This window comes from Carcharodon carcharias, chromosome 4, assembly GCF_017639515.1.
Source record: "Carcharodon carcharias isolate sCarCar2 chromosome 4, sCarCar2.pri, whole genome shotgun sequence".
Lineage (NCBI taxonomy): Eukaryota > Metazoa > Chordata > Chondrichthyes > Lamniformes > Lamnidae > Carcharodon > Carcharodon carcharias.
In genome coordinates this window covers 78,665,855-78,693,152 of record NC_054470.1, presented here as the reverse complement: position 1 = coordinate 78,693,152, position 27,298 = coordinate 78,665,855, and the positions used below count along the sequence as shown (strand labels likewise).

Genomic DNA, 27,298 nt, shown 5'->3' with positions numbered 1-27,298 from the left:
GAGTTGTAGCCTCTCCCGTCCGCGACCCACCCTCTCGCCACTTCCCTCTCCTGCACCGGTGCTCCTGTTGAAGATCCAGATCCGATTCGAAGCTGAAGTCCCGATGGTGCAGAAGTCCCGACCTGGGGCATGCTACAATCCATGTTTTTCCTTTAAATGGATCTGCGTGCCGCTTTTCTTCCGAGGCCCCTCTCACAGCAGGGAGCGGGTGAGTTGGGAGGGGGGTGGAGGAAGCCACAACTCGAGGGGTTGGGGAGGAAGAGATGGGGGGAGGGGGAGGACAGGGAGGGGCAGGGGGAGGAAGAGATGGGGGGAGGACAGGGAGGGGCAGGAGGAGGGGGATGTAGGAGAAGGGGTGGGGAGGAGGGGGAGCCACAACTCGGAGGGTTGTGGAGGCGGAGCCACAACATGGATGGTTGGAGAAGGGGAGGAAGCCACAACTTCCGGTGGGTGGGTGAAGATCTGCTGTGTCCAGGAGGATCAAGGAGCAGGAAGCTCGAGAAGCAGGAGGTACTGTAAATAGAAAGTTGCATTTTTCTTTTATATTTTAGAACTTAATTTATTTTAAAAGTTACTTCATTTACTAACGTAGGAATTTAGCAATGTAAAATATTTCAACTTAAAGGATTTAATGTGTTTAATATGATTTTTTTTTAAAGGAAGGGCCAACAAAACCCAAACACATTGATTCCTGTGGGGATCAATGTGTCACTTAAAGTCATTTTATTTAAAGTTGTGATTTTCAGGAACAACAACACTGCCCGTCACCACCATCCTGTCCCAGGTAGATGTAAAACCGTAAGGTTAGTGTTCTGCTTCATTGAGGAATTCTTTGAAGAGAAGAAAATGCTTTTCAGGGGTGATACTGAACTATCCATCATTGTACAATACAGAAAGTGACTATTCAGCATCTGTGCAAGCTAGGCAACCAACAAATTTTGCATTTGTTTCAGCTTTATATTGTTACAATATATTAGTAACAATCTGGATATGGATAAAGCTGACAAATTATGGGATATATTTTCTGGTCCTGTGCGGGATTGCTAAGATTGGAAAGGTGCAGCAAAAATATTAAAATTTTATTATATTATAGTCACTATATAAATGCAAGCTTTTTGTAATAAGTACATTCTAGGAGAATATATTAAGGCATGAATCATATGGATAGAGTTAAGGAATTACTGGGAAAATGGTACAATTTTTGATTATAGCCATTGAACAATAAAGATGAGTCAAAAATGTACAGTCAGTTCAACAGGATAGGTAAGAGAAACAAGGCAAAGATATTGGCTGTTTTTAATTATTGCAAGATGTATGTCAAAGTGGAGCATGATTTTCAGAAGACAGTCATGACTGCTAGATAGAGAACTATGTTTTTAGCCCAACAAGGAAAATGCAATGGTTAAAGGAAATGAAGCACAACATAAAGGCCAATGGCAGTGGAACTGGAAAACAACATTAATATAATTGGAAACAAAAACAGAATTACCTGGAAAAACACAGGTCTGGTAGCATCGGCGGAGAAGAAAAGAGTTGATGTTTCGAGTCCTCATGACCCTTCCACAGAACTGAGCGAATATAAGGAGAGGGGTGAAATATAAGCTGGTTTAAGATGGGGGTGGGGAGAGAAGTTGGTGGGGAGTGGTGTGGTTGTAGGGACAAGCAAGCAGTGATAGGAGCAGAAAATCAAAAGATGTCACAGGCAAAAGAACACAGGTGTTGAAGGTAGTGATATTATCTAAACAAATGTGCTAATTAAGAATGGATGGTAGGGCACTCAAGGTACAGCTCTAGTGGGGGTGGGTTGGAAAGGCTAGCAGGGCATACAAGATTTAAAAATAATGGAAATAGGTGGGAAAAGAAAAATCTATATAAATTATTAGAAAAAACAAAAGGAAGGGGGAAGAAACAGAAAGGGGGTGGGGATGGAAGAGGGAGTTCAAAATCTAAAGTTGTTGAATTCAATATTCAGTCCGGAAGGCTGTAAAGTGCCTAGTCAGAAGATGAGGTGCTGTTCCTCCAGTTTGTGTTGGGCTTCACTGGACCAATGCAGCAAGCCAAGGACAGACATGTGGACAAGAGAGCAAGGTGGAGTGTTAAAATGGCAAGCGACAGGAAGGTTTGGGTCATTCTTGCGGACAGACCGCAGGTGTTCTGCAAAGCGGTTGCCCAGTTTACGTTTGGCCTCTCCAATGTAGAGGAGACCACATTGGGAGCAACAAATGCAGTAGACTAAGTTGGGGGAAATGCAAGTGAAATGCTGCTTCACTTGAAAGGAGTGTTTGAGCCCTTGGATGGTGAGGAGGTGAAGGGGCAGGTGTTGCATCTTTTGTGTGGGCATGGGGAGGTGCCATAGGTGGGGGTTGAGGAGTAGGGGGTGATGGAGGAGTGGACTAGGGTGTCCCGGAGGGAATGATCTTTACGGAATGCCGCCGGGGGGGGTGGTGAAGGGAAGATGTGTTTGGTGGTGGCATCATGCAGGGGTTGGCGGAAATGGCGGAGGATGATCCTTTGAATGCGGAGGCTGGTGGGGTGATAAGTGAGGACAAGGGGGACCCTATCATGTTTCTGGGAGGGAGGAGAAGGCGTGAGGGTGGATGCGCAGGAGATGGACCGGACACGGTTGAGGGCCCTGTCAATGACCGTGGGTGGAAAACCTCGGTTAAGGAAGAAGGAGGACATGTCAGAGGAACTGTTTTTGAAGGTAGCATCATCAGAACAGATGCGACGGAGGTGAAGGAACTGAGAGAATGTGATGGAGTCCTTACAGGAAGCGGGGTGTGAGGAGCTATAGTCGAGGTAGCTGTGGGAGTCGGTAGGCTTGTAATGGATATTGGTGGACAGTCTATCACCAGAGATTGAGACAGAAAGGTCAAGGAAGGGAAGGGAAGGGAAGTGTTAGAGATGGACCATATGAAAATGATGGAGGGGTGGAGATTGGAAGCAAAATTAATACATTTTTCCAGGTCCAGACGAGAGCATGAAGCAGCACCGAAGTAATCATAGATGTACCGGAGAAAGAGTTGTGGGCGGGGGCCGGAGTAGTACTGGAACAAGGAATGTTCCACATATCCCATAAAGAGACAGGCGTAGCTGGGGCCCATGCGGGTACCCATAGCCACACCTTTTATTTGGAGGAAGTGAGAGGAGTTGAAGGAGAAATTGTTCAGTGTGAGAAGACAGAGGAGAGTAGTGGTGGATAGGGATTGTTTGGGCCTCTGTTCGAGGAAAGAGCTAAGGGCTCTCAGACCATCCTGGTGGGAGATGGAGGTGTAGAGAGATTGGACGTCCATAGTGAAGAGGAAGCGTTTGGGGCCAGGGAACTGGAAATTGTTGATGTGACGTAAGGTGTCAGAGGAATCAGGGATGTAGGTGAGAAGGGACTGGACAAGGGGATAGAGAAGGGAGTCAAGATAGCGAGAAATGAGTTCCATGGGGCAGGAGCAAGCTGACACGATCGGTCTACTGGGACAGTTCTCTTTGTGGATTTTGGGTAGGAGGTAGAAGCGGGCATTCCGAGGTTGGGCGACTGTCAGGTTGGATGCTGTGGGAGGAAGATCTCCAGAGGAGATGAGGTCAGTGACAGTCCTGGAAACATTGGCTTGATGTTCAGTGGTGGGGTCATGGTCCAGGGAGAGGTAGGAGGAAGTGTCTGCGAGTTGATGTTCAGCCTCCGCGACAGCTGTGACATCTTTTGATTATCTGCTTCTATCACTGCTTGCTTGTCCCTACAACCACACCACTCCCTCACAACTTCTCTCGCCCCCCCCCCCCCCACCCTCTCCACCTTCCCCCCCACCCCACCTTAAACCAGCTTATATTTCACCCCTCTCCTTATATTCGCTCAGTTCTGTGGAAGGGTCATGAGGACTCGAAACATCAACTCTTTTCTTCTCTGCAGATGCTTCCAGACCTGCTGAGTTTTTCCAGGTAATTCTGTTTTTGTTTTGGATTTCCAGCATCCGCTGTTCTTTTTTATCTCTGTATTAATATAATTGGATTCAATGTGAAACTAGAAAAGAGTGATGAAGAATTAATGATAAGGATATTCTGATTCCACCCTGCCCCCTCACCAACCCACCCAAGAATGGACTTATCATTTTTTGGGTCTGGAGACAGGACAGGTTAAGTCAGCTAGGCTTCAGCAGCCTAGGCCGAACAGACCCTAGGGTGCTCAGCTTCTACCTGCATCCCGCCTGCAGAATGTTAATGATGCCCAACCCTTGAAATGAGCCAGTCTTCCCACTTGCCTTATTTAGTGTTCAATCAGTAACTATGCCAGTTGGCCACCTGGAAACCATGCCAGGGGAAAGTCCACCTCTGAATTTCATATTCTCACCTTGCCTGCCAGATTACATCCATTAACATTTCAGAAGCATGAAGTAATTTGAGATGCACTGAACATATGGCTGTTTTGGATCAATTTGTGTAATTGGGCCAGATTTTGCTGAGAGCATCTAATGGTATTTGCCATTATTTAGATTTGCTTTTTTTGCCATGTTCAGCTTTTTTAAATATTGTGCATATAAATTGGGTATCTGAGACCTGAACAACAGGGCAAACAACTGTGTATCTCCTTAGACAATCAGGTTGAAGGATTGTAGAATTAGCAGCGGGACGACTGAGGAGGCAGGTCAATTAAATGGGAAGAATTCAATGTCAAATAAGGTAGAGAAAGAGAAATCTAAGTAAGCCTTCTGTCTTGTAAGAGGATGGTTTGCATCTTGGTGGTCAACTGTGTTAAGCATTGCCTGGTGTGGTTCAGGAGCCCCACTCTGGCATGGCAGCCTCTGCTGCAGTTGTTGCAGAGGAACACAGTGGACTGAGAAGGTGCAGAATTCACTGGCCTCTATTTTCCCTGGGCCCTCTTCTAGGCCACCTGAGCTTTTCATTGCTGCTGCCTCTTCCAAAGCCCTTCCAAACAGTTAGTCCCATGAGGCCACAGCCGTCAGCAACTGTCTGAGTCACCAGTGACAGTGTTTCTTCATAACTCGCTTGCAGGTTTCCTTGTACTGCAGATATGGAGGCCTAGAAGGTTGTGACGATATGGCAAGTTCATCGTACAGGTCTTTGGGTATATGGCCATCATCCACTCAATAAACATGGCTGAGCCAGCGCAGATGATGTTGGCTTAGCGATGAGAGTATGCTGGTGGAATTAACATGATCCAGGACCTCTGGGTTGGTGACCTTGTGAAAACAAAATAAAGAAAGAGGAAAGAATATTGAATTAGGAGAGAGAGAAGAAAGGAGACAGAAAGCAGAAGTAAAAATGGTACCATTAGTCTCACCATTATCTTTACAGGGCATTCCAGGCCATTAATTTCCTACAAAAGCTGAAACTGCTGTTTCAAAATAACCTTTTTCTGTTCATCCAAAGTACTTTCAAAATTGATAATCTATAGAACCATTCTTATTTTGAGATATAAATATGCTGCTCCTTCATTAGATGGCCGTATCAGGTCAGCCCAATTCTGTCCTGAAATAATATTTCCATTGCATTTCCACTATTACTTGGAAAGTAATCAGAAGTGGTTTCTTTCAATCAAAGCGAACTGAGCATAATTTCTCCCCTAATATACTGACTGTTAAATTAAAAGAAAATGCTGGAAATGCTCAACAGGTCTAGCAGCATCTGCGGAGGCAGAAACAAAATTAACATTTAGGTCTGTGACTTTTCATCAGAACTGTTAATGTGATGTGTGATGTACAATGATTGCAGCTGTAATTGACATATTTTTACAACAACAACTTGCATTTATATTACACCTTTAACACAGTACAGGATCCCACATTTTTGTATTGCAATTATTTAATTACAATCTGTCTTAATGAAAACAGTAAGTAATCCTAAATGTTGCAAACCTAGAGGGCCAGCTTGAAACCTGCCCATCCATCTCATGGAAACCAGACAGGCGGGCAGTTAAATTGGTCGCATTACCTCAGTATTCACCCTCATCAAACCCACTGGTTGCAATTATAACTAGCTTTTTTGAATATGGGAGAGGGACACCTAGTTGAAGGCAGCGTTGTGCCTTCTTTAGGTATGCAGATCACACTCCAATGATATTGAGTCTTTGCTATTAGTTGCCAGTCTCATTCTACTGAAGAGCATTTAGGCATGAGGTAAAGCTCAGTTCTTCACCGTGTGAAGGGCCAGTTGAATAAAACTTGTCTTTATATTTATTTTATTGAACTGAACCAACTTGAAAATCAGATAAATAACTATCTCTCATAGGAACTAATTAGATGAATGTCCTTTGGTCTGAATCTAAGTTGTGTCCTTATATCTCATTAGCTGAATGTTTTGGCAAAATTAAACCATGTAATGTGTATTGGCAGTAGTTGCTTCTCCAATCATGGGCTAACTACAGCTCGTTATAAACTGTTTGTATATATTTATACTTTAAAATTATCCTACCTGCTTTGATATAATAATTTGGTTGCTACAAATTATATATTTCTGTATACCTTTTTGTATATTTTGTAGATCACCTAGGATGTATATTTGCTTACATTTTTTCACTTTGTGATTTTGCTTTTTACAAAAAAAACCCATAATGCTCCTAATTTCTTGTGGGTTGTTAGGAATAGACAATCATATATAAAAGCCAGTGTACAACTGTGGGATCTGGATTATATAATATATCGCATGCCCAAGAAATTTGTAAGGGATAAGTCCCCTCATCCCTCCCAGTGGTTGTTATAGTGTGATATCTGGGACAATGGATCACTTTAAAGCTTGACAATAGTGCATATGGTAAGAATTATCAGAATAGAGTAGACACATGTAGAAAATACCAAGTCTCAAATTGAATCCGGCACTATGGAAGGTTTGTTTTACTTTTCAGTAGAATTGAATACTGATTAGTGCCAGGAGACCCGCCATTAGAAAGAGGTGTTTAATCAAAGTTGAGAAGTCATGGACTAGGGATAGACACAAATGTCCATATAGGGCATTATAATGTAATGCTAAAGCCAGATGAGTTTAAGATGCCTCTTCCTCTGGGTTCAGTCAGGAAGAAAGTATATGAAGTGTTTGACTTTGTGGGGCTCAAGGGAATTCGATAAGCAGCTAAAGAGTAAAAATTTACTGTGTTATGAGGAGAGGGTAGGGTTGTGGGACTAGCAGAGTTGCTCTTTCGGACAGCTGGCACAGGCACAATAGGCTGAATGGGTACAGCACAGAAAGAGACCACTCAAAGATTCTACTTGATGAGTCTAACTAGCTCATCCTAATAGAAAGAAAGATTAACAAGCTTCCGTTGATCTCATTCTGAGAGAGAGACTGCTTAATTCTGTTCAGATGTCAAAAAGTCTGTTTCTGATTACACATTGAATTGACTTGTAGGAGAATAGGACCTTTGAGACTGTGTAAATCTAGCTAGTTCGATAATCTATAAGTAAGCCCAAAAATAAATTATGTGCAAAGTACAGTAAATGTAGGTTTTATAGACAGTTCAAAGAGATAAAATTGCTTGTGGCATTGCCAAAGGAAGTTTCTAGTTAAAACACCCGCTGGGCTGTCACTGAAGTGAAAGTTGTTTAAATGCAGAGACATGGACAGCAGCTGGGGCCTGAAAAACTGGCTGGTTTGGCAGAAGGTAGCAGGAACTGTAAGTGAGGAAACATAGGCAAAGTACGGCAACTGTTCCAGCATCTTCAACACACAGTTTCACAAGGAGTTTCTTTCCACATGCCTCCTTAATATTATTGTTTATCTACAGGATATGTGTTGCATATCATTTCAAAGTTAGCAAATTATCAATATCAGTCTTTGACACTGAGAGCAGGATTTTCCCATCCCGCCCCCGGTGGGTGGGAGCGGAGAGTTTACCGGGAGGCCAAAAATCAAAAAACCACGGGCGTAAAAATAACTTGCGATTCTCCCGATGGCGGGTTGGGCAATGGCTTGAACACCATTTGCATTCATTGCAATCTCATGAATGCTCATTAAATTAGCTTTTCGTTGGAATCACATGCTGCCTTCTAACCTTGTGTCACACCAGTGGGAAAGCACGTTAGTCTGAATCTCTTTTGAAAAAGGGTGGCATGCACACATCACTTTTCTCAGGACTTTGAGGTGAGTGCAGCATAATAGCCTACCTTCAATAGTACTGCGCTGGTCTCATTGTGATGCCAGTGGAACGCCACACTGCTGAGGCTGAAGGGTTGATCTGCTGATGGTTGCCTCTGTAGCCGCAAAGATACCACTGCAGCAATACTTGGGCAGGGCTCAACTTTCAAACATTGACAAGTATTTTGATCGGCGATTGTGGGGTGTAAGGGTGGTCTGATTCCTTTGGGTGCCACCATTGTTCAGAAGGGCAGGCAGTATGCAGCAGTACTTATACAGGGTTGAGCATTCAGAAACCAGCATTTCGACCAGGGAAGGGGTTGTGTGGGCGGGGAATGGGAACATACAGGGAGCAATGGGGAAGAAAGTCTTTGCAAGGGTTGGGGGTGTGGGGAAGGTGGAACACATGAGGAGCAATGGGCAGGGAATGCTTTGCCAGGGGTCAGGGTGTGGGGAAGGGGGAACACACAGGCAATGGGGAAAGAAGGCTTTGCAAAGGGTTGGGTGGAAGGGGACTCAGTGGAAGGCAAAGGGACAGGAAGGCTTTGCAAGGAGGTGAAGGAGGAGGGAGAACGAAGGGAGGTAGAGGATAGTCTGAGGGGTGGGAATTTGGAGCCCAACAAGGGTAACAAATGCTGACAAAGGGCTGAAAGGGATACCACATGTATCAATGGGAAGGGTTGCATGCAGACTCTTGAATAGGAAAGAGGGGAGGTTTATAGTGTACCACAAGAGGGGTGGGTCACATGTGGACTCATGGAGGGGTGGGCGGTTGGGAAGGGAGACAGTGTAGTCTTCAGTCTATACTGCCTAGGATTTAGCACTGGCCTTCTAGTTCCCAAGGTGTTGCTGGCTAGTGATTATTTACTGTAGACCAGGGGTTATTTTATCTTTACTTCTAATTCTACAACTTGTTGGATCTGCATCTTTTGGAGTCTCTCATTGCCTATTTCCTCTTCTCCGCCTTCCCTGTCAGTTGATCATGCTGTGATGTTGACTGCAATTGCAGCAAGTTTTCCAAAAATAGGAGTCTGAAAACAATGAGTGGCGAGGCAGTCAGGAGATTGAAAGCAATGCAAATGGAGATTTAGAGTCAATGAACTGAGTCAATGGACAGTCGGGAGATTGAAAATGGCGCGAGAGGAGAGACTGTCAGGTGATTGAAAACAGCGCAACTGGAGAGACAGTCGGGAGATTGAAAACAGCGCGAGAGGAGAGGCAATCTGGAGAATAAAAACAGCGCGAGAGGAGACGCAGTTGGGAGACTGAAAATGTCATGAGTGGAGAGGCAGTCTTATTTTCTGGGGGAGAGAGGAGTCTGACCTGCATGAGAGCACCCTACATGAGCTGCTCGGTGGAGTGAATAAAAGTGAGAGTGGCATTATAGGAAAATCTTGAGTTGATTGGTTGAGCAGCTCCTGTTAGGGACAGTAATTTTCAAAAATATAAATTTCTAAACAAGCACGGGCAAAGTGAGAATTTATAGGCACAGGAGAGGGAGCTGATTTGTGAGTGAAGGCAGAGAATTTCTACTTTCTACAACCTCAGTTTATAGCCAATAGTACAACCTTACAATAGTAAGGTTAAAATAAGTAAAAGTAACTAAAGTTAAAGTAAATAAAGTGATTTAAAAGTTTACGGTTAAGGTATGGCAGGACAGCTCAGCTAAGTGGAATGCCCATCCTGAGGCATGTGGGAGTAGTCGTGGACACTTCACGTGCCCCAGACTAGCCCATGCGCAGGATGCGTCACCAGCTGCACAAGCTTGAGCTCCGCATTTCAGAGCTTGAGCAGAGGCTGGAGTCACAGAGATGCATCTGTGAGACAGAGAACTAGGTGGATAGCATGTTCAGAGAGGTGTTCACACCACAAGTTGGGGGCAAGCAGGCAAGTAGGGAATGGGTGACCACCAGGCAGTCTAAGAGAAACAGGCAGGTAGTGTAGGGGTCCCCAGTGGTCCCGCTCACTAACCAGTTTTCCATTCTGGATACCAGTGATGTTGTTGGATCCTTGGAGGAATGCAGCAAAAGCCAAGGCCATGTATCATGGGTGGCCCAGTTGTACAGGAGGGGAGGAAGAAGAGTGGAAGGGCAGTACTGATAGGGGATTCTTTAGTTAGGGGAACAGACAGGCGTTTCTGCCGCCATCAATGTGACTCTAGGATGTTTTGTTGCCTCCTTGGTGCTAGTGTAAAGGATATCACAGAACGGCTGCAGGACATTCTTGTGGGGGGAGGGCAAACAGCCAGAGGTCATGACCCACATTGATCATAATGAGATAGATAAGAAGGGGGATGCCGTCCTGCAATGGGAAATTAGGGAGCTAGGTAGAAAATTAGTAAGGGAGCAAGTAATGAGGTCTAAATCAGGGTTACATTGCATGTATGTGAACATATGGAGTATAATTAATAAAATTGAGAAGTTACAGGCACAGATTGCCTTGTGGGATTATGATGTGGTGGTAACCGAATCCTGGCTTGAGGAAGGGCAGGTCTGGGTGTTAAATATTTCAGGTTAAAAGATGTTCAGAAAAGATAGGAAAGGGAAAAAAGGAGGAGGGGTGGCGTTTTTGGTTCAGGAGAGTTTTGCAGTACTGGAGAAAGAGGATGTGTCAGAGGATTCAAAGATAGAATCGATTTGGCTAGAGCTAAGGAATAACAAAGGTGCAATTACATTGCTCGATGTAATATCTGGACCCCCAGCTAGTGGGAAGGATATAGAGGAACAAATCTGCAAGGAAATTACAGAGAGGTGCAAATTTCATAGAGTAGTTATAATGGGGGACTTTAATTACCTGTATATAGAGTGGGATAATGGTAGTGTAAGGGACAAGCATTCCTAGATTGTGTTCAGGAGAATTTCCTACAGCAATATGTGTCCAGTCCAACAAGAAAGGAGGCACTGCTAGACCTAGTTTTTGGGAATGATGTGGGCCAAGTAGATCAAGTGACAGTGGGGGAACATTTAGGGGACAGTGATCATTGTATCATAAGGTTTAGGATGATGGTGGAAAATGACATTGGTCAATCCAGTGTAAGAATAATCAACTGGCGGAGAATATAATTCAACGGGGCAAGATCGGAGCTAGGTCAGATAGACTGAAACCAAAGGTTAGCGAGAAAAACAGTAGCTGCACAATGGGCTACCTTCAAAGAGGAGATGGTTTGGGCACAGTCAAGGTATGTTCCCTCAAAAGAGAAGGGTAGGACAAACAAACCCAGAGCTCCCTGGATGACAAAGGAGAAATAAATTAAGTTCAAGAAGAAAAAGTGTGCTTATGGCAGATGTCAAGTAGCAAATACAATCGAGAACCAAGCTGAATACAGAAGGGATGTGAAAAAGCAAACACAATAAACAAAGACGGATTATAAAAAAAGACTGGCAGCTAACATACAAGAAAATCCTAGTATTCTGTAAGCCCATAAATAGTTAAAGGGTGGTAAGAGGAGGAGTAAGGGTGATTAAGGACCAAAAATGGGATTTACACATAGAGGCAAGATGCATGGCTAAGGTGTTAAATGAATACTTTGCATCTGTCTTTACTTGCAAGGTAGATGCTGCCCAGGCCATGGTGATAGAGGAAAAAACTCAATCACTAGAAGGCACTAAAATTTATAAGGAGAAGGTATTGGATAAGTTGTCGGTATTTAAAGTTAATAAGGCACTGGGACTAGATGAGATGGATCCAAGAATATTGAAGGAAGTGAGAGTGAAAGTTTCAGAGGTACTGGCAATAATTTTTCAATGTTCCCTGGATTCGGGGGGTGTGGGGGTGGGGGGGTGGTGCCAGAAGACTGGAGAATTGCAAACATTACGTCCTTGTTCAAAAAAGGTTGTAAAGATTGGCCCTGCAATTACCCACAAGCCAGTTTAACTTCGGTGGTGGGGAGTCTTCTAGGCCAGGATCTTTGGGTTGATGAGTGGGGGGGGGGCGGGCGGGACCCGCTCACTGACACGTAAAATAACGTGGGATGATGTGCGGCGGAACTCCCGACATCACCCTGCATCATTTCAATTTTCAGGTTGGTGGGGGCACAGCCGAATCAGATGTGTGCCTGTCGACCTGTCAATGGACTATTGAGGCCAGTTAAAAAGTAATTGGGATAATTAATGGACCTGCCCATCCAACCTTAAGGTTGGTGGGCAGGCCTGGGGCCCTGGCAGGCTTCAGAAAAAGCATGAAACCTCATCCACTGGAGGGAAATTTTATTTTTGCACCTTCACCATTTTTAAATTTGGTGCTGATCTACCTGAGGCAGCACTTAGCCTCAGGGAGATGTGTGTGCTCTATCGCGCGCATTCGTGAAAGAGCGCACTCTTAGTTGAGGGATTTCCCCTGCGCCCGCACAGGGACCGCATAGCACTCCCTGGCTGATGTCACACTGGGTAGGCCTTAACTAGTCTGCCCATGTAAAATGGCGGCACGCCCCTGAGCGCCAATTGGATGTGTGCCCGCCCACGCCCGCTCCTGCTCTTCCCCTCCTGATGGAGGGAAAATTCTTCCCCTAGAATTAATAGTCACATGGAAAAATGTGGATTGATTTGGAAGTCAACATGGATTTGTTAAAGGAAAATCTTGTCTAACTAACTTGCTGGAATTTTTTGAAGAGGTAACAGAGGTGGTTGATGAGGGTAAGGCCGTTGATGTGGTGTATATGGACTTCCAAAAGGTGTTCGATACAGTGCCAGAAACAGACTTGTGAGGAAAGGTATAAGTCATGGAATAAAAGGGACAGTAGCAACGTGGATGCAAAATTGGCTGAGGGATAGGAAACAGAGAGTAATGGTTAATGGTTAATTTTCGGGCTGGAAGAATGTTTGTAGTGGAATCCCCCAGGGTCAGTATTGGGACACTTGCTTTTCCTGATATATATAAATAATCTAGATCTTGGTGTGCAGGGGACAATTTTAAAGTTTGCGGATGACATAAAACTTGGGAGAATTGTAAACTGTGAGGAGGACGGTAACTTCAAAAGGGCATTGACACACTGATGGAGCGGGCACATAGGTGGCAGATGAAGTTCAATGCGGAGAAGTATGAGGTGATACACATTGGTACAAAGAACATGGAAAGAAAGTATGAAATAAAGGACACTATTCAACTGTCAGAGTTTGGAGATAATAATGCGGTGCAGGAGCAGAGAGCCCTGGGTGTATATGTACATACGTCAGTAAAGTGGCAGGACAGGTAGGGAGAGCTGTTTCTAAAGCATACAGTATTCTTGGCCTCATTAATAGGGGCATAGAGTGCAAGGTTCAGGGAGGTTATGATGAACTTATATAGGACACTGGTTAGACCTGGAGTATTGTGAACAGTTCTGGACGCCATACCAAAGGAAGAACGCGAATGCATTGGAGAGAGTGCAGAAGACATTTATGAGAATGGTTCCAGGGACAAGACACTTCAGTTATGAAGAAAGATTGGAGAGGTTGGGACTGTTTTCTCTGGAGAGGAGAAGGCTAAGAGGTGACTTGATAGAAGTTTTCAAAATCATGAGGGATCTGGACAGAGTAGATAAGGAGAAACTATTCCCACTTATAAATGGATTAAGAACCAGAGGGCACAGTTTTTAAGTGTTTTGCAAATGAGAGATGAAAAAAACTTTTTCACACAGTGAGTAGTTTGGGTTTGGAATGCACTGACTGAACGTGTGGTAGAGGCAGAGTTGAAGCATTCAAGAGGGCATTGGTTGATTGTTTCTACTTAAATAATGTGCAAGGTTACAGGGAAAAGGCAAGGAAATTAGCAGGTTAAAATGCTCAGAGAGCTGATGCAGACACAATGGGCCAAATAGCCTTCTTCTACACCAGAGCAAAAACAAAAGAGTCAGGAAGAGAGACCCAGACAACTGAGGTGAATTGCCAGACCAAGGGTATTCTGAAGAAGACTCTCCTATTTACAAATGAGTGACAGACAATGCCGGGCACATCTGCACTTGTGGTAGATCACGTGCCATATTCTTCATTCTGACTTGATGCCCCATGGTATTGGGGGCAATCCCCTGCCAGTAGCTTTAAAGGTGACCGCCACACTCAATTATTTTGCCTGCTGGTCATTCCAGGGATCCACAGGCGACCTGTGTGGCATATCACAGTCCGCAACACACAGTTGCATATAGGAGGTCACAGATGACTTTACAGCAAGGTACATCACTATGTGAGGTTTGTCCTGAATGAAGATTAATTTTAATTGAAATTAAAATCCTGAAGATAGCCAGGCTGCGAGATTTACCAGCTTTGCAGCTATCTCAGGCTTCTCAAGAGTGCAAAGTCAATTGACTGTATCCATGTGGCTTTAAGGGCTCCTTGGCAGCAGTCCCTAATGTTTATCAATGGCGAAGGCTACCATTCCATGAATGTACAACTACTGTGTGATCATCAGAAGTACATAATGCATGTTTGTGCCACGTTCCCTGGGAGTTGCCATGGCTCAGAGGGCCCTAACCTCCGAGCTCCCCAGTGTTGGATTTGGGGGATACCCCAAAGACACGCTGGGGAATCTCTTGGAAGTTCTCAGTTAAGGGTTTGCAAGGCAATTGCCCAAAAGCACACACTTCCTCTGGACAATTGACCTGCATGGGAACCCCATCCGGAAATGTGGTTTAAATCGTAAACTTTGGTTGGTTCCGTCAGAGTTACACCAATAGTTACTCAAACAGTTAGAAGAATTAAAACTGCTTCAACCTTCTCGGTAACTATTGTAAAGACACAGACCAATCCCACGGAGCTAGCCCCACACTCCCGACCACCCCTTCATCGGATCCCCTCTCCACCCCTCACCATGGGGCTCTCCCCATGTCCCCAATCCCACACCCCCTGACCTCCCCAACATCCGAAACCACCCACTCCCTGATCACTAATTCCAATCCCCTTCACTACCTCACCCCCTGACCACCAACACCCCCAACCCTGACCTCTGACCCCCATGTCCCCGACAACCCCACCCCCCACACCTCCCATGCCCCTGCCCCCAGTCTCTGATCCAGCCCCCCCAACACCCCCGGTGGATGCCTGACATCCCCACCCACTCCCTCTGGACTTCTGACCACTTTCCGATGATCGTTGGAAGTTATAGCCCATACATTCTGAGTCACTTCCATTTACATGAGATTTTCTCAGGACCTGAACATGTGCAGGATTGGCTACTTGGGGATAAGGGGTACCCACTGAAACGCTGGCTGATGACACCTGTGCGTCACCCTCTGGGTTGTTCCGAGGAGAGGCGCAGCTCCACACGCTCCCTTATGAAACAGACCATTGGGATTCTGAAGATATGCTTCAGGTGTTTGGACCACTCAGGTGGCGCACTACAATATACTCCCGATAGGGTTTTACACATCATCGTTGATTGTTGCATTCTTCACAACCTGGCTCTTTGGAGGATAAAATGCAGGAGTTATAGGAACCTCAAGAGGGTGATGTGGGTTAGTTTGAAGGTGATGATGCCATAGAGGAAGCAAGACATGGTCGATGTGCCCGTGACACTTTTATCGCTGCCAGATATCAGAAGTAAAGTGAAGGCAAGGGGAGATGGCCACAGTCCTCCTGGCCCTCAATGTCATTCCCTTTCATCTTGAGGGATTTCTAACCATTTGAATCAAGAACAAGTCCAGCATTGACACTTGCACCTTCTGGCCTCATGATTCACCAGGCCATGATCTCCACAAAAGTGCATGCTGCCCTCTGTATGCGCTCGCTCTTGGAAATGAGAGTCTACTCAAGAACGAGAATGATGCGAGATGTGACTTGAAGCAGCTGTCGCCACGTGGTTAAGAAAGTACAGTGGACAGTGAGATAAGAACATGGTTAGGGATCATCTTCTCTCCTCCATGACATGCTCTTTGCCATTACTACTTCGGAGGCACAACTGCCAGCAATCAATCAAGGCTGATGTTCTGCCCTCACACAATGATCTTACAGGAGGAAGATGGGTTAGAAGCACATAAATTATACACTTCTCACAAAGATTTTAACACATCTCCCTCATCACACAGGGGTATGGAAACTATCTTCAGTGAGGTTGATATCACATGAGTGTGAATCTCTCAGAGAGAGAATATAACTGAGTGGGAGGATGGCTAAACCTCAAAATAAGAGAATTAAAATGTATATAATCACAGCACCTTCAGCTGACCATGCCATTCACATAAACATCAAATGTAGTGAAATATTTTTATAAGTAACGTGAACTGGGAAACTAGGCCAGAGGACAGATCAATAGAGAAACAGTGGCAGACACTTAAGAGGATATTTCAGAGTATTCAGAATAAGTACATTCTTATTATAAAGAAAAATTCTAAGGGGAGGACCCACCATCTGTGGTTAACTAGAGATGTTAAGGAAAAGATCAAACTTAAGGAAAAAGCACACAGCTCTGCAAAAATGAATGGTAGGACAGATGATTGGACAGAATGTAAAGAACAGCAGAGAATGATTAAAAGGATAATCAGGAGAAAGAAATTACAGTCTTTGAGGAAGCTAGCTAGAAATGTAAAAATGGATAGCAAGAGCTTCTACAGGTACTTAAAAAGGAAAAGAATAAGTAAAGTGAGTGTTGGTCCTCTAGAGTGACATTGGGGAGTTAATAGTAGATAATACGGAAATGGTGGAATAAATGAACAAATATTTTGCTTCTGTATTCACTGTAGAGGATACAAAAATCATTCCAGTAAAGCTGCAAATCAGGAGGTGAGTGGGAGAAAGGAACTTGGTGAAATTGAAATCACTAGGGAAACGGTACTAAGCAAATTGATGGAGCTGGCAAGTCTCCGGGTCCCGATGAACTATATCCGAGGGTCTTAAAAGAGGTGGCTAATGAGGTGGTCGATGCACTGGTGTTAATTTTCCAAAATTCGCTAGGTTCTGGAAAGGTTCCATCAAACTGGAAAGTGGAAAATATAACCCCGAAATTCAAGAAGGAAGGGGGGCAGAAAACAGGAAACTATAGGCCAGTTAGTTTGATGTCTGTCGTGCGGAAGTTATTAGAATCGATCATTAAGAAGGTTGTAGCTGGGCACTTAGAAGAGCTCTTGGCAATTGGGAAGAGTCAGCATGGTTTTGAGAAAGGAAAATCATGTTTAACCAATTTATTAGAGTTTTTTGAAGGAGTAACATGCGCAATGGATAAAGGGGAGCCTGTAGATGTACTATACTTGGATTTCCAGAAGGCATTTGATTAGGTGCCACCTCAAAGATTATTATGGAAAATAAAAACACATGGTGTAGGGGGTAACATATTAGCATGGATAGAAGATTGGCTGGCTGGCAAAAAGCAGAGAGTATGCAAAAGTGGTTCTTTTTCTGATTGGCAGGATGTGATGAGTGGAGTCCCACAGCGGTCTGTACTGGGGCCTCAACGTTTTATAATTTACATAAATAACTTAGATGAAGGGAGTGAAGAGATAATAGCTAAATTTCCAAATGACACAAAGATAGGTAGGAAAGTATGTTGTGAAGAGGACATGAGGAGGTTGCAGAAGGATATAGATAGGTTGAGTGAGTGGGCAAAGATCTGGCAAATGGAGTTTAATGTGGGAAAATGTGAAGTTGTTCACTTTGGCAGGAAGAACAAAAAAGCAGAGTACTATTTAAATGGAGAATGGCTGCAATATTTTGAGGTGCAGAGGGATCTAGATGTTCTAGTACATAAGTATAAAAATTAGTTTGCAGGTACAGCAAGTAATTAAGAAGGCTAATAGAATGCTACCTTTTATTAGGAAAGGGATTGAACATAAAGGTAAGGATGTTATGCTTTGGTTATACGGTGCATTGATGAGACCTCACCACGAATACTGTGTGCAGTTTTGGTGTCCTTATTTAAGGAAGGATGTAAATTCACTGGAGGCGATTCAAAGGAGGTTTACTAGATTGATAACTGGAATGACTTGGGTTGTCTTATGAGGAAAGGAAAGAAAGACTGGGCTTGTTTCCACTGGAGTTTAGAAGAGTGAGGGGTGATTTGATTGAAGTATATAAGATCCTGAACAGCCTTGACAAGATGGATGTGGAAAGGATGTTTCCTCTTGTGGGTGAGTCCAGAACTAGGGGGCTAGGATGTTTTAAAATTAGGGGTCAATCTTTTAGGACAGAGATGAAGAGAAATTTTTTTTTCCCTCAAGGGTTGTGTGACTTTGGAATTTTCTGCCTCAGAAGGTGGTGGAGATGGGGGTCATTGAATACTTTTAAGGCAGAGGTAGATAGATTCTTGTTTGCCAAGGGAATCAAAGGTTATGGGGGTTAGATGGGAACGTGGAAATTGAAACACAAGAAGATCAGCCATGATCTTATTGAATGGTGGAGCAGGCTCGAGGGGCCAAATAGTCTAATCCTGTTCCTGTTTCTTATGTTCTTATGTTCTTACAGTGGTAGCATACCCATGACCCAAAAGTGATTTCAAAATTTCTTAATTTTCTTAACCCCACCACTGCGCCTGGGTGCAGGCCTGACATCCACAGCAGAGATGGAGGCAGCCTGCTGATTATTACATTCTGTTGTCTGTGATGACCTTGGTGGGCATCCACTGGAAGCCTGGAGGGCCCCAGCCTGATAAAGGTCTCGTGCCCAGAGGCAAATTCACCCACCTTGGCCTGAGCAACTGGAGTGGATGGGGTCTCAGGCACAGAGTACTCTGAGTGGCTGGACACCCTCAGAGTGTCCTGAGGGGAGGCCACTGGGGTGTCTGGGTGATGCTTATCCTCTCTGCCTGATGTTCCCCTGCATGTTGTTGCATCTCCAGCATTGAGGTGCTGGCCGCTTCCAGAAGCTCATCATCTGACTGGGACTGAGTGGGTGGCTGGCCTCCAGCAGCTCTCTGAGTGCTGGAGACCTGGTCTGTTCCTGCCTCTGGCTGTTTCGGAGATGTGTCAATGAGGTGTTCTCCAGTAGGTGATCCCCAGTCTAATCTAGAGCTATGTCCCACTGAGGTGTGTGTCTCTCCGTTGGTGGAGGGTGTAGGTGAGCGCAGTGATGGTTATTCCTTAGCTTTCTCTTCAGACGTGGTCTGAGGATTTATGGTGGGCACCCTTGTAGGCCTCAACCTTCTGGTGCCTGTAAGATAGAGAATAGAGTTTAGTTGATGAGTATGAGGAATATAAGTATGCATGTTACTCATTGTGGTTGTCAGGATGTTATGAACTGATGGAGGTATAATCCAAACCAGGATGCTGAGACAATCTGACCTCCCATTCCTCACAAGAGTGATCCCTGTCTTCTCCAGTGATCTCTGTGGCAGCCTCCTCGAACTCAGAGGGCAATGAAGTCAGCCGTGCCCCACCCTGGTCTGCGCTTTTTTCCACCTGTTGTGGGCAATCATGTTGTGGATGAAGACAAAAGAGAGGCATATGATGAGAAGGGATGGAGTATAGGTTGGGAAGGATGCATGCCCCCTGTGTGTGGTGTGCCCTCCCCAGCAGGTCTGAGGAAGGAGAGTGAGCAGCATGGTAGATGAGTTGGTGGTAATGTGAAAGTTTCCATCAGGTATATGTCCCCTGCTAATGACTGTGAGATCCCTGAGGAGAGTAGCCCTTTGAGTACATGATGCCATGATGAGAGTTTGAAATTGGATGGAGTTAAATGTTAACTCTGTTTTTCTCTCCCCACAGATGCTGCCAGACCTGCTGAGTTTTTCCATCGTTTTCTGTTTTTATTTAATGAGGATGACTTACGCTGGTGGAGCGGATAAGATCATTCATCCTCTTCCTGCACTGGATTTCATTTTGGGCACAGTTGCCAGCCGCACTGACCTCCTTTGTAATGGCCTTCGAGACCGGGGGGGGGTGAGGTTGCTGTGCTTTCTGGAACCATCCATGGGATATAGGACATTCCTATGTGCCTGCACTCTCTGATCAAGGCCTCGAGAACCTGGTAGATGAAGCAAGGTGCTGCCTTCTTCTTGAGGCTTGCAACCGCCTTCTTTTGACTCTGTGACATCTCAAATGGTGTCTTGGAGACAGATGGGCTGGGGAGAGTGAGATGTGTACACTCTGGTGGTGTTTAAACATGGCACCCGGACCTTCAACCCCACCAGGTAATGGCGGGGCGGACATGTAAGATCCTGACCCTCAGGTGATTCAGAGAAATATCTGCCTGTGCATAATTAATGATCTTCCAAGTGAAGAATCAGGAGTGATTTTTCCACCATTCCGACTAGCGGGATATGCTCTATGGAACCCGTCTGCCACTGCACTTAGTTGCAAAAATGGAAAATGCTGCCTCCTGAGTTACAACTGCATTTGCTGGAATGGATGTCTCCTGTTCATTCTGTATTTGCTTGCTTTGTTTTGTGTTTGAATGTGGATTTGGAGATTCTGAAAGAGAATGAATATATAATATGCAACAAATTAGACTGTACTCCTAAATACTGTAATGTCTTCACATACTTATTGCTATTTCCTTATCATGCGACATGTCCTCGTTTTAAACTTTAGAGGTCAATGACTGTCTTAAAGCAGTCATTTTAGAAAGAAAAACACTTGCATTTATATATACTCAGGATGGCACTAAGTATGCTGTAGGCAAGAAATTGCTTTTAAAAGTGTGGTCACTGTTATTTTGCAGGAAAAAGGCCCAATTTGTCTAATTTGTATGCAGCAAATTCCTGCATATAGCAGTGAGATAAATAAACTAATCTGTGTTTGCCAATGTTGGTTTAGAGTTGAATATTGGCTAGGTCATGAGGAAAATTCTCCCACTAGATAAAGTGCCATTATATTTTTTTGGCCAAAAAGCTATGGCCTTAATTTAACAATTCATTCAAAAGATTGTGCATCAGATAGTACAGCTGGGAAGATATGACTCTAATTTTAGTGTACAGTGGGGTTTGCACCAGTTTTCTAATAGACAAGTATTGATATCCAAACATAGAAAATTGACAGGATGGGAATGGCCAACTGGTCTATCAAGCCTTTGTATCCCTTTTACAGTCGAGCAACATTTTATGTTGGAATGCCTGATGATCTGATTGAACCATGTATTTGAATATCTTCGCATTTTAAAGGAAATAAAGTGCATCATACCTGCTCAATAATCACCCATTTGTGATGTCTCTGATGATGCTGAGGTTGACATGTTTATGCTAATTTTGCCTCATTCCTTTAACTGTTGAATATTTCCTCAGGAGAAAGTGCAGATCCTAATTTCTGAAATGCACCAAAACACCTTCATTAGCCTGGATAAAATGCAAATGGCCTTTTGAAAATTATTGTGAAAATAAACGTTTCTGACGCTCCAAAATGACACCATCTTGTCTTGCTGAATGGAAAACTAGAAAGTATTCTATTGTTCATTGCTTTTATGTTTCTCCTCACTATAGAAATGTTACTAAAAATAGTTTATTTATGTTATTTCTTTCTTTAAGATATTAAAAGCAGCAGTTGATGGCTTATGTGGCAGTTTGCAATACCTGTGTGCGTCACAGCTTAATCTCTTTTAGATTATACAGAGCAACGACTCAGAGGTGCTTTTTACCCTTCATTATTAGTTCTAATGCTGAAATCTCTGAACCAACCTGTAATCACAACAAATTGGAGGGACTGCAATTCAAATACATTGTGATTATCCAGTCCATACAATAACCTTACTTTCCTAGTTTAGTAAAAATCTCTTTTCTTCTGAACTAGGCTTTAGAATGGGGAAAAATGCTTTGTATTTAGCATTGTGCCAGTGGTGAGACAGATCATGTTTAGCTTAAGATATCAATTAAGGTTGACTTTTTAGAAGATATATATTAAAGAGATGATTTTCAATGGAAAAATGTTATTTTCAACATCATGAAGTCTCTTGATAACCTACTTGTTTGCACTTTGAGATAGGTAGGTAGCATAAGTATAACAGTTGCATTTGTAGAAATTATGTAAGCAGTATGATTCCACTAGGAGTCCCAGCCCATCTATTTTAGAGCTGGTGTTTAGTTTTTACAAAGATCAGACATCACACAGTCAAAATTTGATAGCCGCTGAAAACAGGCACGGGGATTGCAATGTGGGATTTACCTCCACCCATCCCTACCGATGCAGGCAGTATGCAAACTTCATGGTGCCTGCTAATTTAAATTATAGTAGCATGCAGCCCAGTGCTAAATGCACTTTTAAGTGGCTGCATGCTTCAGCATGGGTGCCAATTTTGTACACCTTAGTACCATTTAAATCCAGCCTACATAACTTAAAGCCAACCTGTACAAATTAAAGAAAAGTGCATTCTGGTTGCAGCAGGCCCTAGAAGTGTCTGGAGAATAGTGTCTGACTTGCAAGAAGAATGAATACAGGCAGAGAGCTAGTGTGCTCTAAGTCTCTCTGATACAATACTGGAGGCCTTGGTGCAGAAAATGGACAGGAGAAAAGAGGTGCTCTAACCACAGGGGGACAGGAGGACCTACAGATAAAATTTGCGAAGGCAGTGGGACCAGATAGCCATCCCTGCCAATGCAAAAAGTGTATCCTGAGGATTTGGATGCAGTGCAGGAAGACAAGTGATCTCACGTGAGTGGCCGTAGTTAGAGAACTCATTCAGAAAAGTCATACCTTACAACTGAACCACTAGCCTCGCACTCTACTCACTTACCTACCAACAAACACATTCATATTTTCACCTCACTCTACACACTTGACACTGCTGCAAGCCCTTACACACACATCTCAGCTTGCACACATTGCCAACTGTTCAATCATGTCAGAAACATCACCCAAACATATTGTACCATACCCACTGAAACAGTTCTGTGCCTCTTGCAAGACAAGGAACAAAACTAACTGGCAGGAACCGGGGATGGGGGTGGGGGTGATGGGGGGAGGGCAGTCATGGCTGCATGCCCTCTTCTCAATGGAGGAGCAGTGTTCACCTTTATTGGGGTGGCCATGGCTGAAGCTGTGACCGGCAGTGGCACCAAAACCTTTGAAGATGATAGCATGATCATTTCCACCTCATCCTCAATCCCTTCTGATTTATAACAGGAGTGGGTTTAATGTTTTGCCCACATCCCTACCCTTGCACTTTTCTCCTTTCAATTACCTATGAATTCTGATTTGGCCCAGGCATTGGAGCAGGGGCAAGAAGTGGAAGAGGAAGAAGAGACTGATGATGAAGAACTATCATCACTGACTCTCACACTTCAAGCTAGCTGCTCAGAAACAGGCACTGTATGTATAAGGGCAGAGTTGGTACATGGTGAGACATCAAGCTCAAGTAGCCTGTAGTTGGGGCAAGCGGAAAAGGTAGTGCAGGTGCCAGCTTGCTGGAGACTGAGGTCACACATAAGATCTGTTGCAGAGGTCTCCAATGAGGACTTTAGTTCAGTCTGAAATAAAAGCCTGATGAGCATGCACAAAAATCCTTGATGCATTGGCAGGCCTGTCAGAATGCATGCTGGCACTGCTGTGAAGTTCAACTTGACACAGGGCTGCACAGAGCTTGAAACCCATACTTTCCAGCTGGAATTAGAGGCCAACTCCATGAGATTGCCTATAGATTCAAACATGATTTCTCAGCTTCCATTGCAATATGAGCAGAAGCCACAGCATATCTGAGTGTTGCATTAGAAGCTCAGATTGAAGTGATGCAAAATCAGCTTGCTACTGTACACAGACTGGTGTCATCATTGCTGCAGATACCAGTGCTTAAAGGGACTTGCAGGGTCTCACAGCAGTGCAACAATCTGTGCTCTAGCAAATTAAATGATTGCTGAGGGTCCACAATGGGGGACTGAATGAATCGGTGGAGCTCAAGCATGCTGTTCTCTCTCAGGGTGACAACTTTCATCCTCCAATTTTGCCAGTGTCCTTGCTGTTGCCTGTCTGCCAGCCAGCCCAGACTGTGAGACACTGCAGTCCAAAAACAGTAGTCCAGGGCTAGAGCTGCATGAGGTCATCTTGCAAGGCCATCTGTAGCCTGTCCCAGAGCAAGTAAGTAACTTTCCAACAACCATGCTGCAGCCATTGGTGTTGCACTGTGTAGGAGCACTCAGACAGGCAAAGGCACATTGAAGACAGGCAGTCAGAGAATGCACAAGGTGATTAGTAAAATTTTGTATGGAATATTTGATGGTTTGGTAAAGTTGGTTTGGAATACTTGTTTTGTGTTTTTTCAGTATTATAGCCAAGAGAATGCTGCAGTGACAAAAGGAACATACTTCTGAATGGAGAATTGGGTTTGAGTTCACTGGTTCCTCATTCAGATCAGCAAATCAGCCTGACCAGAAGAGTGTTGTTTGCCTTGTTTCCTTCCTCCTCTTTCGTCCCCTCCTCTTCCTCAGCTGCTCACTGTATATCTGATGGCAAGGCATGTCTCCTCATGATTACTAGGTTGTGCAGAATGCAACAAACCTTGGCAAATCAATAGCCACACGCTGGAGAGCATTACAGGCTCTTCCAGAGCAGTCCAAGCACCCCAATGACCTGCTCATTGGGAGCATGACTCCTGTTATGTGCATGCTAGCCATTAGTGCGTGGGTTGTGCACCAGAGTCATAAGCCAGGGAGTCAGTGGATAACCCTTGTCACCCAGTAGTCATCATCTCTCTTTGTGGCTCAAAAACTGCTGGTACAGTGGATATAAAGATAATAAAGGCATCATGACCGCTGCCTGGACAGCAGATGTTGACCTGCATGATGCACTTAGTGTGGTTACACTCCAGTTTCACATTATGGGAAAGTAACCCTTTGCAGTTGTGGTACAGACCTGAATTTAAATGCAGTGCCTGAAACACAATGTGTGTGCTATCAATGGGGAAGACAACTATCCTGATGAGTGTACACTCCACCTGCTTCCCTCTGGAAAAATAGAAGACAAGGCTTTCGTTCTCTCTGCATCTGGTGCAACAGTCATTTCCCTGACACAACAGAGGAAGTGAACTGTGAGATGCTGCCGATGTCACCTGCTCCAGCCTAGATAGAGCCCAACATAAATTAGTTTATGGCTGTGGTCACTTTCACAGCCACTGGCCGTGCCATCCTTGCTGTGCTCTGAGGCAAGTCTGTCTGCAGTAGGTGGTGAATTTCAGTGAACATCTCCTTAGTGAAATAGAGACATCTAACCTGTTGTTCCTGCTGAGGTTGAGATAGGGGCATTCCTCCCTGGCGGCTATGACCTCCTGAAGAGAGCCCCCCTCCTCCTCCTCCCCAGTCAAGCAGCTTGTTCTCCTCTGTGTGACCTCTGCTCGCTCTACTTGTCATGCTGCAGGCCAAGGGTAATAGGAACAACAGCACCCATAACTGGGAGAAAGTGATCTGAGCAGAACCCTTCAAGTGAAATCCAAGGCTTTTACAACACGTCACACACTCTTTGTGGAATTCACAACTTAACCTAACAATATAAACCTCCAAACACTTCAGCTCAACAGCTGTCCATAGAAATTAATCAGCAATGAGCCGGAGAGTGTTTGATTGTCCAGTTAAATAGGAATGGTGGTGGGGCAAGGGGGTCCTTCTGACTGAACGCATGTTCAGCTGTGTGAAGTTAAGCGAAGCTATTGACTGGAGCATTTAGATTGAGTGTCAAATCAGCATTACACACTGACTGACATCATAATCTACCTCCCCTGCATACTTCCATTGCACGGTCCCAGTGTCCCTGCTGTGGACTTATCAAAAACCGCATCCAGCGTAGCTATGAACAGGATTGTCTATTCAGCACGGATGCTATTTGGTCATGAAATGGCATCTGTGCACCAAAAATACAGGTGCTTCAGAAGAAAGTTTTACCACCAAAAAATCTGAAGAAAATGTATGACAACATGAAGCGGTCAAATGAAAGGAGACGGAGTACTCAGCTGGTATATTCTGTCCTTTTCTAGGCAGCAAACTTTAAGAAGGATGTCAAGAACTTGGAGCGGGTGCAGCAGAGATTCACTAGGTTAGTACCAGCGATGAGGGACTTCAGTTATGTAATGAGGTTAGAGAAGTTGGGATTGTTCTCCTTAGGGCAGAAAAAGTCAAGTGGAGATGATGCATTTGAATGAATAAGTAAGGAAAAACTTGGTAACCAAATGTCACAGATTTAAGATAATTGGCAAAAGAATTGGAGAGGTGTGAGGAGAATTTTTTTGAAGCAGTGAGTTGTTCTGATTTGGAATGTATTATCTGAAAGGGTGGTGGAAGTAGATTCAATCATAACTTTCAAAAAGGAATTGGATATGTGCTTGGAAGGGAAAATTTAGAGAATTATGGGGAAAGAGCAGTGTGGTGAGACTATTTGGATGGCTTTCAACAAATTGGCATAAGAATTATGGGCTGACTGGCTGCATGATTCTGTAAACTTTTGAAGTTATGATAATATATTAGGTATAAGATTAATCTTCATTTGTGTGCTCCTTATTTGGTTATTTTTATTAAGCTGGGATGAAATAGGAACTGGGTGGCTTACTGCTGAAGCTGGATTTGAATAAAACTCAGAGTGTTATTTCTCTCACTGTCCCTGTAGCATTTCATAGGAAATGAGCTAAGGAAATCTCAACTAGCTCCTCAATAGTCCATAGCATAAAGTTGATGTGAGGCTCTTGAACACTTTCACAGGCATCTGCATACAATTTGCCATAGAGTGTTCAGTTTTCTAATTGCTAATCATTGGGCTGTATGTCTTTATTGATTGCTTAATGAAATAATCTTTCTAGAGTTACCTCTAAGGGAAGACAAGTGACCTATCCATCACACTAATAGCTTGACAGAGTTGTAAATACTCAAGAGATCTTCATTTAAAAGATTAAATTCTCTACTCCATTTGATAATAGATTTGAAATCGCCCTTAGATAAATTCACCACTGAATCTGCACATTTATCATAGATTAGCTATTAATTGTAATAAATAGTCTGGACCAAAGAATTTACTGCCACAGAGTCATATAAAATTGTTAATTTTGTTTGAGTTGTTATTAGTTATTAATAAATGTTTCACAAAATTTGTTAGTTGGGTTGTGGTTAAGCAGCACTGCTATTGCCTTAACTAAATGCAATTAGAATGAATGAAGAAGTCAGGCAGAGGGCATCTTTGTTTGTTTTTGTTCATTCACAGAATGTAGGCATTGATGGCAAGGCCAGCATTTATTGCTCAACCCTAGTTACCTTTGCAAACTGATGGTGAGGTGCCTTCTTGAACCACTGCAGTGTGTGTGGTGAAGGAATACTGTCAGGGAGTTTCAAGATTTTGACCAAGTGATGATAAAGGAACAAGCAATTTATTTTGAAGTCAGGGGGATGTGTAACTTCGAGGGAATTTGGAAGTAGCCATGCTCCCATCTGC

At 44.0% G+C, this 27,298-nt stretch overlaps 1 long non-coding RNA gene across 2 annotated transcripts in view; it reads left to right on the top strand.

Moving 5' to 3' along the window:
* Positions 1-386: 386 nt before the first annotated feature.
* LOC121277475 overlaps positions 387-27,298 on the top strand; it is a 46,041-nt gene continuing 19,129 nt past the window's right edge. The window contains exons 1-2 of one of the 2 annotated variants that reach the window (XR_005942887.1): positions 415-510; positions 25,857-25,915. This is a non-coding gene — a long non-coding RNA (uncharacterized LOC121277475). Of the gene's footprint in view, positions 511-25,856; positions 25,916-27,298 lie in introns of both variants that reach the window. The other variant, XR_005942886.1, reaches the window with a different exon arrangement.